Raw genomic sequence first — 12148 nt, 5'->3', positions numbered from 1 at the left:
TGTCCTATAAATGCTGAGCTACTTCAGCCAATGCGTGTCAATTTGCAATTCAAACAGCACATACAAGCTTTACTACTAAAATACATTTAGAGATATGACCCCGTTGTTATATAAATGTTTGTATAATTTATCCAATACACTAATCCTGCAATTCTAAACATGAAAGTTGCATTTCTATCTTATGTTTCTTTTTTTAGGTAGGGAGTATTTTGCATATTTATTGTAAAATACTCGTATATAAAACATGAAGTTTACATTGTCGCCCGCACAACTTTGACATTTATTTAGTAAGTTCTCCGGACCACCACTGATCATTTTAATGCATCGCTAGTTTTGATTAATTTCATATTTTAGTGTCTCGTTTTAGATATTTGTACTAGAAAAAATTTTCTTTATATTAAATGTAATATTGTAATACATCATTTCAATGTAATTTCTTGCACTTAACACAATGATGCTATCCGGCTTTTATAGGCTACAAACTGGAACTTAATAATGATTTATTCTAGTTTTATTGGTTCTTTCCCAATCGTAAGAAAGTTAAAAAAAACTTTAAAATTTATAGGGAATTATTTATTTTAGAGCCAAGTCTTTAGATAATCTATCTACATATTATAATTAAACTGTTTAATTTTAAAATTAAATAGTGGTTAAATTAGTTGATTCATTGTTTGAATTAGATTCGAGAAATCGAATTCCTGCATATGTGAATAAATTAACTATGATAAATTTGTAATTTTTTTATAGTTAATAACAACGTAGCAAATACTTAATGAAATACTACTAAACAGGTATTACTACAACAGCATCTTAATAAAACTCTTATAAACATCTCTGTTTACAGTTTAATGTAATTGATTGTATTTAATTTTTAAATGATTTCTTACTTTATGAGGTTTATTGCTAAGTAATTTTGAGGTTTATTGTAAGTAAGTAGTATTGTAAATATCCATGAATTGTATACCACAATTCCTCATCATAAAAATAAGTAAGACCTATTGCATAATATTACCATGCAAGTTAAGTTATTCTAGAGAATTTAAACTTAAGTTATAGTTTCTGTAATTCAGAACATACTGACTTAAAATTATTGGAATTTACAGAAAATAAGTATAATAGTACTACGTAAATAGAGGTAGATAAATATATTATAATGGGTATGTGATTAATTTTATTTAATCCCTTGGAAAATTTTAAGCAGTTTTTACTAATATTTTCATAAATCCAAAAATTTTGTTGGCTCTCCTTTACCTAAACTCAGAAGAATGGCAAAACTTATCTTACATATGTATTTCACAGTATTTGGAAAACAACCCGAACTATATTTGGGAGTGCCGATGGCCGATTGGTCTAAGACGTTGGACTTTGAGTCTGAGTTAGAGATAGCGCAGGTTCGAATCCTGCCTGTTACCCTTGCACGTTTTATCATTACCATCGATCTTGTACTGTATCGACGCTTCCCCTTATTCGGTTTGATAAGATCCTCGCACAGGCCAGTGGCCCATGAGGACGGGCAGAATAAGACTTAAAAGTGGAAGGGGGGATCAGTATAGACCTGAAAGTTTACATACATTACATCAATACATAAACAAGAGGTTTGATGACATGATATGTCCCTCAAGGCCAAATGTCTCAGCCACAGATAAAACTGTACTATGTAAAAGGTATACTCACTAATTCTGTTTGACGATTCACTAAAAGATCAATAAAGGCTAATCATTGTTCAAAGCATTATTCTTTAACATAAATTGAGCTAGATTCTTTACATTTTGAATGAAACGTACTTAAAGCCTGTTAAGCAACATGCGTATGTTTATTACTATTTCCCTCAATAGGAAAAATGTTTCAAATTATTCATGTTATGTTATTTTGGATGTATTTTCTGCCAAGAGATTGTATTGATTAAATGACAACTGAATCCCATGCTGAGAGGCCTATGATATTTTCAATGTTTGTATATAATATAATATATAAAATACAAAAGTCATAAAGAACAAATTAAAAATAAGCTCACAGGCCATTTGTAATTTACAATAGCTCAGGTTACGAAAGTTCCCCTAAAAATACGTTATAGATAAACCCTGTTTATTTAATTTCCATTGTATCCATTAACATAGACGAAGACAACTTTCGTACATTACCAAAACTAAATTAATCTGTGAAAATGCAAAAGAAGTTTTATTAAAGATATCTGGCCACAAAATAAATTCGTATATTTGTCTTTCAAAATATCTATAACTATAATTTACATATATGAATATAAAATCAAATTAAACGAGATTGCTAAATTAAAGTTATAAATGCATATATTTTGTACATATCTTATGATAAGATCATATTTTGGAAGGACATTAAACATTTTTAAATCATTTTATATTCAGTTATAAATTTTAAATTGAGTGATTTAGAATTTAAGTAATGATATAATCCGATTAGGCAAATTTTATAGACGATACTTTTGCATATATTTCCACAAGACTTATATTTCACTACCTGAGCCCAAGTAGACGTCAACATTCAAGTCATTTGCCTCGCAAATATTATGATTAAATTAGAGCCTCTGTAACGTAACGATCCGTTGGAAAATTCATCTTAGCTGGAAAAAGCTCTTTAACCATTAATATAGAACAGTGAAGATAATTCTACCTTTCAATCTCAAAAATGTTTGTAATATTTATAATTACCAAGTTCGATTAAAGAGGTGAATTCTCTAGATTAATTATCTACTCAAGTATCTAAGATTTTTATCTATATGTCTCATCTCAGGGTATCTCGAAAACGAACTGACCTACAGATTTCAAAATGTGCATGAAGCTTCATTTATAATAGAGTAACATTGAGTTTGACTATGGTGCATATTACTTAACGATATTTGGCTGAAAGTTAGTGAGCAGTTTACATTAATTTTACGGAGAACCTTGATGGAAGCGAGAAAATATCAGAATAAATAAATATGTAAAAAACACAGTTCTCTAATAGGATTTGAACATACAGGTATAATACATGTTAATATACTAATTTTATTAATGTATCTATCCTAACTATGTTAACACACGCAACATTACATGGTAATTTGGTGTGGAGATTTATTTTATTTGGACACTGACAATTAACGCCAGTTAATAAACAAAGATATAATTGTATTATTTTATATACTGGGAAAAATTTAGTCTTTAGACTTCAACTTTTGTTAAGTTAAATTATTAAATTAAATATGCTCTTTGATGCATGTATAACCATTGAATTCGAATTCGGCTGAACGTCATTGTAGCGTTTTAAAAGCTACATTGGTTTATATGTTTTATTAAAACTTAAATTAAATAAAAATTTTGGAAAGAAATATTGGGATTTAATTTTAAATTATATTGTGAAAAGTCAGGGTCAAAACCAACATGTAATTCTTTGGCAAGTTAGTACTGGTAGTTTTAAATTGTTAGGAAGGCGGTTGACTGCCTTGAATTGATTTGAACTTGTCTTGTTACGGCTATTGTTCTCCTTGTTTGATACAGCTGGACCAATGAGAGAACACGGCGGAAGTCCAGCAGATTTGCCTGGAGGGGGGGAGTATATAAGCGCCAGCTCATAATTTTCGCCCTTCTTTTGGTAATTTTCGTGAGTTAAGTTGATTACAGTGCGCCGTGTTTCTAAATCTTTTTCCGCGAGGGATTTTGAGGTAAGCACCAAATTTATTGTACGTTTTATTGAAATAGTCTTCCAGATCTGATATTAAATTAATTTTGTTGTCTTTTTTTATAGGAAAAAATTAAATTCATAGAAACTTCAAAGCAATCTGCATAATTAATTCTCGATGAACAATAGAGCATAATAGAATCATACAAGTTACATTTGGTTCAAACTTGAAAGAAAAGTGAAGTAAAATTCAACTTTGTCAATAACTTTAATTGAAATTTGGAAATTTAGTAATTTATTAAAATTTAGTTGGAATTGTTTTATAGTGAATTGTTAATTGGTAATTTGTTGAAGTTTAATAATTGTTTTGAGAGAGTTGTAATCTTAATTGCAAAGACTTGAAGGTTAAGGTCTATCTGTGGAAAGAGAAGTTTAAATGTTTATTTTTTGAATTGTGAGTGAACTTAGAAGTGAACATTTTTATTTACATTTTTTCCAAGTAGTAGCTGATTTTTATTTTTAAACTTTATTATTTTATTTTAGAAGAGAGCTCTGATTTTAGTTTGATATATTTGATTAATATTTTTATTTCTTTCCAAAGGAACTTTTAAATTTACTAAACGGTTTGTCAATTCTTTGTGGAAAATAGAGTGATAAAAATTCCAAAACGTTGAACTTATTAATTTGCAAGTTTAAAATAAATCCATTTGTTTTATTTAGAACTGTAATTTTTATTTTAGACAAACCAGATAATATTTAATAGTTAACAATTTAGGAATAAATTGTACTGAATATTCACTCGGAGTTTACTAATCAAAAATATTTTATATCGTCTTAGATGTCTCATTGATAATTTAAATATTTATATTCTGGAAAATTAATATCTATAATCCAAGTCGTTATAGTCATTAAAGTCTATCCGTCAATAAGTTAATAAATGTTCTTTATTGTTTTCCAAGGCATGGAAAAATTGATTTTTTTATCTTTATATTTCTCTCCTTATGTACAAAGTAGGAGACATAACACCACGTCATAACTCATTCCATTTTTAAGGTGTACTGTGGTCAGATATATAGCCTAGGACCATACAGAAACGAATTTAACAGAAAAAATATACTCAGAAAAATTCTATGTTTGCTTGCACACGTACCATCATAGAACACATTCTTATCAATATATAAAGTATTATGAAGCATTTAAAGTTTACCGATAATTCTTTCTTGGAATATCTTGCTAGATGATATGTTCCCATTTTAGTTTCTTAAGTTGGATCTAATAGGTTTGTTTACATAATAAAATGTCCGGTGTGTTAAGGAAGGTAAATCCAAGAGTGCGCTGATATAAAATCTCGTCACTGACTTTGAACAATGATTTTCCAATGTTTATTTGTTTTATACTATGAACAAAATTGTCATACGTATAAGCCTCACACAAATATACTTAATTTACTTTCAAATTAAATTTTTATGGTATTGTTTCATTACCATAATCGTTACTGATAAGGAAAACGTAAAAATTATAATGTAACGCCCAACCACATTCCAAGGAGTGACACGGACCTTTATCAAACTCAGTATTACCTATGTAAAAATAAATAACTATGAAAAATTCAGTATATATAGAAAATTTTGTTTTTGGGATATCATGCCCAAAGGTATACAGATAGACAGACGGACAGAGAGACATTTCTCTAGCCTCTCTCTTAATTGCCTTTGCTCCCAAGCCAACTTCGCTAAAGCAAAGCCGATAATATCAAACATTGTATAACAATATAGCTCGGATTATCAACTCATGATACTTCCTTCATATGAGTGGAGCTGACTAAGGTCGGTAAGTGCTTACAGAAGCAATGATTTATAATGTCTCTAATAGTATTATTATCATTATAACATAGAACCTTTATAGGTAAATATTAATGATTGTTGTATAGATAGTGAATTTATCGTAAAAAAAACACGGATACTTAGCTATGGTGTGTAAATATATTCCTTGAAAGGAAGTATTTATAGTAAAATACTAAACACTAATATAAAAGAAATTAAGATTGTATTTAAAGGATTAATTAAACTGTCAATTATAATGAATGGTGTTCTAGTTGTCACAGTTAGTTTCTACTGCTAAGCTTATTGATTTAAATTGTTATTAAGGGGAGCATGTACCTTTTTGGCACCAAAATATCGATTTTTTTGAAACATATCATAAAAAATACTATGTTTTTATGCCCTTTTCAAAAATATATAACACTCTATATCTGAGAGGTTTAGAAATATGTGTAAAATGTGTTTTAAGAAATGTATGCACGCTTTTTTTTCAGCTGACAACATGGCGCGCTATGGATTGTTTAGTGTCAGAATGTATTATATACATATTACTTGCTCCAATTGTATGATTATTAAGTTTTTCCCCTTTAGGTTGGTAGCAACTGCTTGCTTTAGAATGCATTTGAAGGATGTAAGTCATCTGTAACTTACCTAACCTACACTATTGATATTATTGTTATTGTTTATGTTTCCTAACAGTGTTTTTGTCAGTGTAATTCTATTTTGTGTGGTGGCAGTGATCAAAACTTTGGACTCTTAGTGTGTATTTTATTATATAAATAAGTGATATTATTGTGTATTAGCCATGCCTAGAGTGAAAAGGTTCAATAAACAGTCTTACAGAGGTAACCAATTTCGTAAAAAATTCAAGTGAACTAGGACTAAGTGCTTCTCCAGGTACAAGTGAATCTAATAGGCCTAGGCCCTAAACAATCATCTAGTTCTAACAAGATTAATGATTCAAAGTTGCCTAAATTTAGTGATTATGACATAAACAATGTAAATATTATAATAGATTTACAACAGATTTCTGCCTAATAAAATCTTTCACTGCATGTAAATATTGTAGTAGTTCCGACTGCATTGACATAAGCCTAGATGAAGACTTCAAGTGTGGAATTAGTACATCGTGTAAATATTTGTTGCAATGTATGTAAACATACTGACTCAGTAATAAGCTCCAAATGTGTTAGAAATATGTATGAGTTGAATCTAAGATATGTTTATGCTCTACGTTCAATCGGCAAAGGCCTAGATTCTGGTAGGGTATTTTCTGCTGTGATGAATATCGCTCCACCAAACAGCCCGAATTGAAAAATATAATAAAAAACTGCTTACTGCTGTAACAGAGGTAAGTGAATGTTCACTTAGACAGGCAGCTGATGAAGTTCGTAGCCTAAATGATGATTGTCGTGAATATAGCAGCCGCTTTTGACGGTACCTGGCAGAAGCGAGGCTTCACCTCTGTGAACGGCGTAATGACAGCAACATCCTTCGATACAGGAAAGGTTATGGACTTTGAGTGTTTCAGCAAATATGTAATAAATGTGTCAGAAAACCTCTAAGCCATGACAAAACCCTATTGAAACAGCACAAAAATTTCTGGTACTTGTTTGGCAAATTTTTCAGGTACAAGTGGTGGAATGGAGTGGGCGGGATCTCTGACTCTTTGTCGCCGCTCTGAGGCTAAACTCAATGTGCGATACACAAAATACCTTGGAGATGGGGACTCTAAGGGGTTTACTCATGTTGTGGCAAACAATCCCTATGGTGATGATGTTTTGTTAGAAAAACTTGAATGTGTAGGCCATATTCAGAAGCGACTAGGAACAAGACTGCGGCGATTGAAGAGGGATAAAAAAGGAATCAAATTGAAGGATGGTAAAGGACTTGGAGGACAAGGTAGGTTGACTGATGTAGATGATAGATCACTTACAAACGTTTTTTATAGGATGGCAATAAGGAATAATTTGGAAGATGTTGAAGATGTTGAAAAAATTAAGAGAGCAATATGGGCTTACGTTCTATCACAAATTATCGACTGACGCAAAACCTCAGCACGAACTATGCCCGCCTGGGATTGAGTCTTGGTGCAAATACAGACAAGCTCAGGCAAATAATAAGCTAGATGATTTCAAACATACAAACTCATTGCCTGAATCTATTATGGAAGAAATAAAACCAATCTATAAGGATTTATCAGCCCCAGCCCTACTAAAGAGGTGTCTGCACGGTAAAACACAGAACCCTAATGAAAGCATCAATAGCGTAATTTGGAATAGGCTACCCAAGACCACATTTGTTGGCATTCAGACATTAAAATTAGGGGTTTTGTGATGCAGTTCTTAGTTTTAATGAAGGAGCAATGGCCTAAGTGAATGTTTTTTGGAACGATTATGCATCCAACCAGGGACGCTTTATGGTTGAAGGCCTTCAACAAATCTATTCCAATAGGGTTAAAAAAAAAGCTGACAAAGAAGTCCAAGAAGAAAATAAAAAGAAGAGGATAAAAAGAAGGATAGGAAAAAAGAGTAAAAATGAAGAAGATGATTACTGTCCAGGTGGATTTTAAAGTGATTATGTGTTTTGAAGTGTAACTAAAACTTTAAAGCTGTTTTAAAACCGAAAGTACCGTTTTGTGACATTTCGGAACACGTTGTGAAACAATTATTAGACTTACAGACTTCAAGTTTTACACACTTATTGCAGACTAGTTGGTGAGTAGATTCATGCTTTTTTTATCAATATATATTATGTTTTTATATAATTTTAAAAAATATTGTATTTACATAATAAAAAAAAAAATTTTTGTTAAATTGCTACCACGATAATTTTTTTTGTTTATTGAGATATTAAAAAAAAAGGCATGACAATATAAAGCTGTTAATGTAGAACAAAACCCTAAAGTTTAAAGTCAATATGTCTAATAGTTTAGGAGATAATGGTACCGACATGTTGCAGTGTACTCCCATTTAAATAACATGGGACCCGAAAAAGGTACATGCTCCCCTTAATGTAAACTCGAACTGTTGAAACAATAATTCCAACTCAGATGGATTCTAATTAGTTCCAATAACGGACAGTTCAGTTATTTAAAATGAAACATAGATTCGAGTGTCAAATACTGTTTACAATCTATCTAATTAAATTCTACGTCCGAAATGAATACACTTAAATATTGATTAAACATGACTCTTCAATACATTTGCTTTCTAGAGTTAATTTAAAATTTTGCTTGTATTTAAATATACAGTAATCCAAATATAACGAGATATTACGTTCGATTCTTGAACATGTAATAACAAGTATATGCTTTTACAGATTTCCTACAACGATAAAATGTTTCCTACATGTGCCTTTAACTCTTAGCAGAAAATGCGATTTTTAAGCTAACGGACGACTTACGCAATACACAACAATATATCTTTTAACGCCATTTTTTATTGAATATAACAAGAGCGGAATATGCATACACTCTTAAAAGCATAATAAACAATTCTAAGATTAATTTGTTTCTTTAGAAGACATAAACCTACTGATTTATTAAGTATGAAGCGTATCAAGAAATAAAGTTTACTAAAGATCTCCCTGCCTGGAGGACTTTTTTCTACACGTTTACTACAATGCCATGTAGCCTGGTCCATAACCTTAGTAACTAAACTGGTTCGAGGTCAGTAAGTTGAGAACTGTTGATGCGAATATACGTGTCGTGCAAAATTTCAAACCACTCTCCATCCAAGTGCGAAATACGTGGTTCCATCCATTATCTTATTTGGAAAAGAAAAACTCCAGTGGATGTTTATTATTAGGTAAAAACTGCCTCATTCCCAACGATAGACTGAATAAATTTATCTCTATGGAGTTTGTAGTTTCCCAAAAACTCTTGCCCGGCTTCTACTCGATTAAACTTGTTTTGGTCCGTCAACTGTTTTGAGATCCACCTTAGGAACATTTGCACTAAGCAGTTACTACAATATTATACAATCGATCGAGCTGGTAATATTTGAAATGATAGTAAGAATAATGTTAACGCCCATCATAACTATACTAATTAATTATCTCAATGATTTTATTATAGTTCATTAGCGAATAATTTTGCATACTTATAACTTATAGAATAAGTATAACTTATAATAACTAAACATAAAAGAAATAAAATTACTTTATTTTTAAACGCTCACTTAATTTAAATTAAGTAACTAACTAAATGTTATAATAGATTACTTACAAGTTTAGTTAATGCTTGTAAGTGACATTTAATTGTAAGATCGATATTTAAAGAAATCTAAAATTAAAACTGGTTTGAAGTTTATTTATATAGTAAATTAACTTATTAATTATAAAGAAATAAATGTTTTATAAAAATATTTAACTCACATTTTAAAATAAAATTCCATGACATGGAACACTGCTCATTTGTGGTACATCTAGTAGTGGTACAAAAATGGTGAAGCGGTACATTAATAATCTCGTGGTAAAGGAAACTCTTATTATCAATTATTTCTCACAGTCGCAACCCGCCTGAGCAGACATTAACGTTAAAACTCTCCGATTTGCCTCACAAATTTAAGGATTACATTTTTGCGTTTAAACGTACTAAGCTCTTAAGTAGTTATCACCCATTACTGGAAATCCTCTTTCAAAACGATTAGAGTTGTATAATAATTATGAGAATTATAACAACTTACTTTTTTCATTATTAGTTCATTGTTTATATGCAGTAAGTAAAATAATGCTAATTACAGCTAATTACAATACTCAAAATTAAATAGCATGCTAAGTATTAAATAGCTATACAACCAAACTGCCTTTAGCCCAACCATTGACTTAATTAATTATTCATATTAGAGGATGTACATTCCAGAGGAGAGAGTGAAAAGCTTTTATTTCTAACCCTATTTGTAGAACTGACGTTTAAAGACTGAATCTTGTGGTTGTATATTTATACCTATGATATACTTTTATACATATAAAAAAATATACATACGATTTTCATATCAATTTAAAAGTTTTAGCTACACAATACCTGAGCTGAAGTTTTTTAATTCAATTAAAACAAATTATAAAGGAAAACGTTTAAAGTCTTATAATTCGTAATAAAATAAAAGCTCTAGTAACAGATCTTGAATATGTAATTTGGAGACGTGGTTTCATAAGGTCACTATTACTTGTACAACGTACCACAATGCATAACAAGTGAACCTTTTATGTAAATACTACAGTATTTGTGTTGAAATGTTAGTTACTAGCAATGTGTTAGTTACACTGTTACATTCCAAGTGTTTTACTGCATTAAATTTGGAAAATGAAACATTTATTGACGATAACTTGATAAACTGTTTCATATTAAAAACACTGGGTAGATAGAGTACCCCCTCCCATGACATTTAACGGTTGGTTTTGTTATGTTTTATTTAAGGTAGATAATAAACAATTTAATTTTTAATTTTGTTATCGAATGGTGTTTCAATTTTAGTCACAAGTATTTTTTATTTTCCTTAATTCTTATAAATCTGTTTATAGTTTATAATAAGTCAAATATTTGTTGATTATATTCTTAATCTGTGTTTAAATATATTTATTATAATATTACGCAACATTGTCCAGCCGCAAATATCAATTTGTGTTGCAGTTAAAACTCTGCAATCAATTTAATTGTAAATAAAACACAATTTGGAAATTGAATAATAGTTTATAAACACTTAAATGAACCATATTTCATGAGTAGCAAATATATCATTTTCTACTTTAAAAAAAATCACAGAAATAGTACACTAAATAAATGAAATTGTGAAAAAAACTTCAATCAAGATTTATAAGATTACATCCTGAATCAAAGAGTGTTTCGTGCAACGCTAATAAAGGTTTACTTCTAACTATAAAGGTAATAAACTATTAAAAAAATTTTTATATTTCTACATGATTTACTCAGTAATCCTTTTAGCTCAAGCATACTAAAAGGTTAAATTTATTTAACCCATACGTACACTGTATTTGTCAACCTTACACTCTTACTGTCATCTATTCGACACTACAGTACAAGAGAGGAACAAGATTGTGTAATACTCGTACGCAGTTCGAATGTTAAGTTTCTTTCCATTTCACCTTCCTCTTACTTGCAGCTGTTGCAGATTTGACTTCTAAAATCTGGGTGTCAAGTTCGTCTGATGGGATCCTAAAATGGTCATCGAACGAAGAAGCTAAAAACGAACACCCCTCCGCATCGTTTTGAGATCAGAAACACCCAGACTATAAAATTATTAGTGAAATATAGTTGAAAAGGTATGCTTATTGTCCTTATCAGGTGCACAGTTTAGTACACGTAAGCTGCTTTATGCGTAGAATACTCGGTTGCTCATCCGTGCTTTGGGATCGTATCAATCAACATTGGTTTAATCAATTTGGCAATCAAAGAGTTTACCTTTATTTCCGCAATGTTATTGTATACTAAATCAAATATTTATAAGGATATTATATAATAACCTTGTAAGGTATATAATTACGTACAAACCTCAATTCTTATAATTACCATGAAAACATATACATGTACGAGAACATAAACAAATACATATACTTTACGATGCATAATAAATGAGATACAAAATTTTTTTCTAAATATTTAAAAACTCTCCAAATTAAAAACAGTATTTTCTTCTTCAACCAAATATAATTGTTAATATTTATGGTCCTTACAAACA

The sequence above is a fragment of the Homalodisca vitripennis genome, chromosome 8 (assembly GCF_021130785.1).
Source record: "Homalodisca vitripennis isolate AUS2020 chromosome 8, UT_GWSS_2.1, whole genome shotgun sequence".
NCBI lineage: Eukaryota > Metazoa > Arthropoda > Insecta > Hemiptera > Cicadellidae > Homalodisca > Homalodisca vitripennis.
The sequence above is the reverse complement of the archived record's forward strand: the minus strand, read 5'-3'. Positions refer to the sequence as shown.